Here is a 6,975-nt window from a genome sequence, read left to right as displayed (position 1 = left end):
TGGCTCAGGTCACTATCTTGAGGTTGGTGAGTTCGAGCCCGGCGTCTGGCTCTGTGCTGACAGTGCTAAGCCTGTTTGGGATTCTGTCTCTGTCTCTCTCTGCCTCTCCCCCACTCGTGCTCTTTCTCTCTCTCTCTCTCAAAAATAAATAAACATTTTTAAAAGGTAGAATTTGGAGGGTTTGGGGGGCTATTTTTAATAATACGTGCTCACTGGGGCGCCTGGGTGGCTCAGTCGGGTAAGCGTCCGACTTCGGCTCAGGTCATGATCTCACGGTTTGTGAGTTCGAGCCCCGTGTCGGGCTCTGTGCTGACAGCTCAGAGCCTGGAGCCTGCTTCGGATTCTGTGTCTCCCTCTGTTTCTCAGCCTCTCCCCTGCTCGTGCTCTGTCTCTCTCTCTCAAAAATAAAATAAACACTAAAAAAATAATAACACATGCTAACTGAATATATTTGGAAGGTACAGAAAAATATACGAAAGAAGCTAGTCACTTGTAATTCTACAAACCAGCACTGACTACAGTAAATATCTTCACGGTTTTTCCTTCTGGTTATTTTTCTCTACATATATATGCAATTTCAAACAAAATTGGGATCAAACTATACAGCCTACTTTTTCACTCATCATTATGGATATTTCTATGTCCCTAATATTTGAAAACACAATTTTATTTTTTTTTCAACGTTTATTTATTTTTGGGACAGAGAGAGACAGAGCATGAACGGGGGAGGGGCAGAGAGAGAGGGAGACACAGAATCGGAAGCAGGCTCCAGGCTCCGAGCCATCAGCCCAGAGCCCGATGCGGGGCTCGAACTCACGGACCGCGAGATCGTGACCTGGCTGAAGTCGGACGCTTAACCGACTGCGCCACCCAGGCGCCCCTGAAAACACAATTTTAATAGCTATACAACATATGCACCTCTTGGCTGTGGTACCATCTAGCTCATCATACCCTTAATTTGGGACATTTCAGGTTTTTTCCAATTTTTTCCTTATTATAAATGACATTGCCATGGACATCCTTGCACATAAATCTTAGTCCAGATTTCCCTTTCCTTAGTACAGATTCCCAGAAGTGGAATTACTGGGTCACAGAGCATAAACATTTTGAAAGGCTCTGTGGAGCAGTTTGAACTGGGAGCAAATCTATTGATTCCCAGAAACTACTGAACACAGAAATCCTCTCCAGTGCAAACCTGAACCAAACAGTTGGACACACACCCCCCCGCCCGCGACGATGCCACATCTAATTAGGTGTTTAATGGATGTTTTTTGATGGGGATACAGGGAAAGGATGTACTCAGCTCTGTAATTAATTAGAGGAAGGAAACGGGGCAGTTACTGCTTAACTGAATGCTATTCCGCTATCCCCACCAACCGCCATCTCTGGCAGGTAAACCAGAACATCCAAACCGTGAGACCCACAGAATGATCCCCTGACCCATTCCTGTGGGCTTAAGGCCACTCACTCTCATCTCCTGCCCTTTCCCCGCCCTGATTAAAAAGAAATAAATGTGGTGAATTTTTCTGTATGGATTTTCCTCCAATAAATAGTTTACTGTATAAAATATGGTAATTATATTTACTCATCGACAGGTTTTGCTCTAACCTTAACATTTGGTGAATATTAACCTCTGTTCAATTTATTCTAAAATTCAAGCAAGCATTATTTAGCCTTTTTGAGTATCAGGATTTCCCTAGTGTATTCACTGATGCGCGCATTATTGTTCTCTGTTGCTGTTTTATGCCTTCAAATTAGGAACGTGTGAAAATCTGTGGAAAAACAGACTTTGATCTTAGAAAGAAACCCTCCTTTCTGTAGTAAGAAACAGATGTTTTTCTGAGCTTTCCTATCAAGAATTTATTAGAAGCACGTATATATACCTGTAGCATTTGGACGTTTTTGTTACTGTTTCCAAACAATGTGCTTTGAAACCAGAACCATTTCTCTGTATTCATTTTCACAGAATTCTCCGGACGCTCTTCATCACACATTAGTGATCAGAAATGAGTTGTAATTTCCATTCCTTGCCCATAAGGGCTAAGTAGGTGTCGTAATATAAGTTGAGGGGAGTTTTATTGTGTAAGAATGAGCTACTGTTGGGTTTGATTGATTGAAGACGGACTTTGATGCAGTGTATTTGAAAGCTACTAAATGCAACTTACAAAGCTTAACAAAACACATTTTATTTTGTATTGCAAAAGTTCACTTTCAAAAAGGAGTATTTCATATTCAAAACAAACAAAAGTAGAAGTATGCATGGAGAAAAAAATCAGGAAAAAAATGCATTTCAACCCGTAAACTGTCATCTCTGGGGAGTAGAGTTGCGGGGGAGAGGGTAATTTGCTGCATCATGTGCCTCGGCAGTTTGGAGAATTTTTACAGTGTCAGGTTTTATTCCAGTAAGCAGGAAAAAAGCAACATATGAAAAGGGCCATCTATTCAACAGGTGTTTAAGCTCCTACTATGTGTGAAGCATAACTAAGTGACCATTATAGAAATTTTGAAAGCTACAAAAAAAGAAGACTTCAGGGCATGTGCAACAGAGAACAATAATGACTACAACAATGAAAACAACTAAGCAGTTGGAGGTTTCTCGGGTTCTTGTGGACTGTGACGCAGTGTTGCCTGCCTACTGGGACTGCACTCAGCCTCTGGCTCCTAGATCTGTGGTTCTCACCAGATGCCTAGTGCCCAGCTGACCTCCGATCCCGCTCTCTGACTGGCCCTTCCCCTCACGGGCTGTAACCGGGTGTGTCTCAAGTGCTAAAACATCTCCTTCGCAAGGTAAAGCCGAGAGAGTGTGAGGATCCAGGCATGTGCTGATATTGGGAAGGGACTTTGCTACAAATACTTTGGAGGACAATTTGGCCATATGTATTAAAAGCCTGAAGAATATTCAGACTTGATGATAAAAATCAGGATAGTGGTTGCTTCTAGGAGGGTTATTGGCCAAGAGCGGGTTCAAGGGAGCCATCCAGGATGTTGGAAAGGTTCATCATCTTGATCTGGGTGGGGGCTACAAGAGTATGTATGTGAAAATTTATTGCTATGTGTACTTAATACCTGTGTATCTTACTGTATGCATGGTGCTAAAAATGTTTTGTTAGGAAATATATATGTGAAAAAAAAATTAAAAGGAGCGCCTGGGTGGCTCAGTCGGTTGAGCATCTGACTCTTGATTTGGGTTCAGGTTGTGATCCCAGGGTGGTGGGATTGAGCCCCATGTAGAGCTCTGCACCGACAGTGCAGAGCCTGCTTGGGATTCTCTCTCCTCTCTCTTTCTCTCTGCCCCTCCCCCCCCCACTCCCACTCACTCGCACGCACTTGCTCTGTCTCTCTCTCTCTCCCCAAATAAATAAGTAAACATTAGGAGCATCTGGGTGGCTCAGTTGGGTAAGCATCTGACTTCGGTTCAGGTCATGATCTCGAGGTTTGTGAGTTCAAGCCCGGTGTCGGGCCCTCTGCTGTCAACACAGAGCCTGCTTCAGACAATCTGTTTCCCTCTCTCTCTGGCTCTCCCCTGATCTCTCATTGTCTCTCTCAAAATAAATAAATAAACTTTAAAAAATAAGCATAAAACAATTAAAAATAACATAAATTTTAAAAACGAAAATATATATGTGAAACTTTCGAGCCAATGATTCTGCTATAACATTATATCCTACAGTAACAACAATGCAAATGTTTAGGTCATTGTGTTCCTTATAAATGTTAAAAAACTGGAAACCTCTGAAGTATCTGATAGCAGGGAGTGGTGAATAAGTGTTATTCCATTCATTTAAAATCATGTTATCAAAACGTTCTTACTAGTATTGAAAAACACTTTTAGTGTGTGGTAACTATTGTGTTTGGTCACTAGGATAGGAAGAAATCAATGGCAAAGTAAATACAGGTACCACCATTGTTCCCTGGTGCTGTGGTGATTGTCTTGGTACCCAAAGAAAATGACCAGCTGACGATGGGAACCGGTCAAGCTTCGGGGGCGAAATCACAACATCAACCATGGTTCTCCTCAGTGAAGATTCAAACAGCTGAACGCCAATACCTTAGGCATTGACCTAAGGTAGTCTGGTGGGTCCAACTCCAACCTCAGTTAAGGACGTTTGAACTCTCTGAGGTTCTCCATTATTCCGAAGCTTCTCTCTGCCCTTAGTCAACTCAAGTCTGGGAGCTGAGTAGTGGGTGGGGATAATCAGTGTGGAGAGAGAATGGCTGGGATGTATCTATGTCTGTGTGCATTTGTGAATACTTGTGTGGCCACCATTCCAAGTATGTGCGAATGCATTTACGTGTATGTAGCTGTGTGCACGTGACTCCTCTAGTTCACGTTTCCCAAATATGGAATCAGGAAGGCCCTACAGTAATTTAGTGAAACTGATCATCAAAATAAGGAGGTGATAGAGTAATACGGCTATTCCCAGGGTAAATGTGTTAGAGACACAGAACCATCTGGTATTTTTCTAGTGGTCCAAAGGCTCCTGGGGAACGCTCTCACCATTGGTTTGAAGGAGATGGAAATAAGCAGGCTGCAGCCCCATCGGCAAACGTTTCCTCATGCTATGAAACAGTTTGCAACCTAGGGCAACTGTACGCTTGATTAAGCTTGCAATGAAAAGGATTTATTTTAAACCATTTTAATGATCTCTTGTTTATCAGAAGCTAACCAAGCAGTTTTATGGTAGCCTTCGCTGCCATGAGAGACCCGTTCCTTCATCTAGGTGGCTTTCCTATTGGTAAATTTTACTGTGAGCCTATTACTGTATAAAATCTACACGTGTTTTGACACGAGAAAAATCAGGATGGAGCCCATGCAAAATTGCCTCTTGCTTTTTAATTGTCCAGCTCATTCTGGGTAAAATAAACTTTTTCTTTTTTGGCGGAAAGGGGGTCTTTGTGCCAGGCTTGGTTGAAATGTGGGTTGCTTTTTTTCTTTTCCAAGCTCCCATTCTAGTCCCTCCCCTTATCCCAGATCCTCTGTCCAAATAAGCACACCATCTCCAGGGACAAGACCGCTACTGCTCTCTGAGCTGCGGCGGCTGCCATTGTCACTGCTACTGGTCTCAAAGTCATCTTTAACTTGACTGAGAGCCTGCTGTGTTCCAAGTCCCATAAGGTTCCCCAAGAGACCGTATGAAGGAAATACACAGTGTGCAAGTTCTTTTAAGTAGCTACCTCCTCTAGTACTTTTTAAAATAGCTTTTAATTTTCACGCAGGCTTCGGGAATACAGATGTGGATAAAGCAAGCTCCCCCGCCTTAAGGGTACCTCACTCATTTCTGGCTTTGATTATAAAGGTCAATTGATGGGCAGTGCACTAAAGTGAAAAGGCCTCAGTCTGTCCATCGAAACCAGCAAGGTGACAAGTTTCTACTTGGCTTCTTTAGGGATCTCCAGCTGTGTGGTTGCCATAGGGGAGCCAAAATCTCTAGAGAATGTGCAAAGCCGTCTTTTCCAGCCCGTATAAACCCTCTTTTCTTCAAGGCTACTTTCACAGAAACAAAATCAGTTAGTTATGTAGTACTCCTGAGAAACCAATGCTGGTTGCAGGAGACCTTCACATGTAATGTATGAGATATTTAGAGCGAAGGGGGTGGGGAGAGGTAAGTAAACACAACTGAGGACAAACATGGCAAGACTATAAACACAGGGCTTCTCCTCTCTCTGCCTTTGTGGAGCATATGGAGATTGACACAAGCCAAGCATGCCTAAGACACACACCTCTACACCAGTGGGCATCTTGTCTCTATCTGGGACATATCTCACACATTTCTAAACCACATCTATAGCCTAAGGCTGCTAATAATACCTGACACGGCATTCAGCCTGGCCCCTGGGGTGCCCAAGTTCTTTACAAAGGGCTTCCTTTTTAACCTTCAGGAAGTGTCTTTTCTTCCTTTGGAAGACGGGAAGGGGCAAGGGCCCTTGGTTCCATTTGGTGGATAAGGAAAGAAGGCCTCGCAGTGGATTAGCAAGCCAGAGCTGGAAAGAACCAAGTTCTCTTCTTCATCCCATCTCTCAGGAAGAGTTTTTTACTTGTTTGTTTGTTTGTTTGTTTGTTTGTTTTGGCGGGAGGACCTGGAAAGAGTGTTGTCACAATCATCAGGGGAGGTGGTTGGAAGGAGGCCTGGCGATCAGAACCTGGGAGCTCTCACGGGGACAGAATGGATGCCTTCAAACGGGAAAACAGATAAATTCCATAAGAGGCCAGACCCACGGGGGCCTACTTGCCACTGTTATCGTCTTCTTCAGTTTCTGGCCTCATTCTGTTCTGCTGCTGTTTTGAGACCTCAAAACCGCCCTCTGGGCTGACAACATAGTGACTGGGGTCTAGTGGGGTCTGGAAGGACTGGTTGGGAAGGATTTTGCTGTCCTCCAAGATCAGGGCCATTCACACTTCACCCTCAGTTTCCCTTAGCAACCCCCCCCCCCCAGTGGATTCTGGCAGGCATGGCTTGTTCATTCTTTCCAAAGTTCCTTGTGTTTTCATCCTGTTGCCCTTCTTAGGGCTAATGAGTTACTTAGGTTTCCAATATGCTATATAGAGTAATATTTCTTTTCAGCTGCCACCATAGGAAGAGCACTAACCTGGGAGTCCAACAGATCTATGTTCAAATCCCACCTCTGCCACTTACTGGCCTAGTGGCTGCAGGAAGTGTTCATCCCTTCTCGGAGATGCAGTTTCTTCATCTGTAGAATGGGAGTATTGATACTTCCTCTTCCTGCCTTGCATGGCTCTTGTGATGAGAAAATGAGATCATCGACATAAAAGCATCTTGACCAGAAGCACAAACCGGGGTGGTGCTGATGCCGAGTCATATTTGCTTTAGCTGAAACTCCTTCTAGCTCTTAGGGGGCTGTTGGTTCTAGAATTCTCAGATCTGGTGAATAAGGCTGTGTTCCCTCTCTCCATCTCTGCATAATTTTATACACGCTGGTCACATCCCTTCCCAGCCTTCATCTTTCTAGACTAAA

Source organism: Prionailurus bengalensis, chromosome X, assembly GCF_016509475.1.
Source record: "Prionailurus bengalensis isolate Pbe53 chromosome X, Fcat_Pben_1.1_paternal_pri, whole genome shotgun sequence".
Classification (NCBI taxonomy): domain Eukaryota; kingdom Metazoa; phylum Chordata; class Mammalia; order Carnivora; family Felidae; genus Prionailurus; species Prionailurus bengalensis.
Note: the sequence above shows the minus strand (reverse complement) of the source record.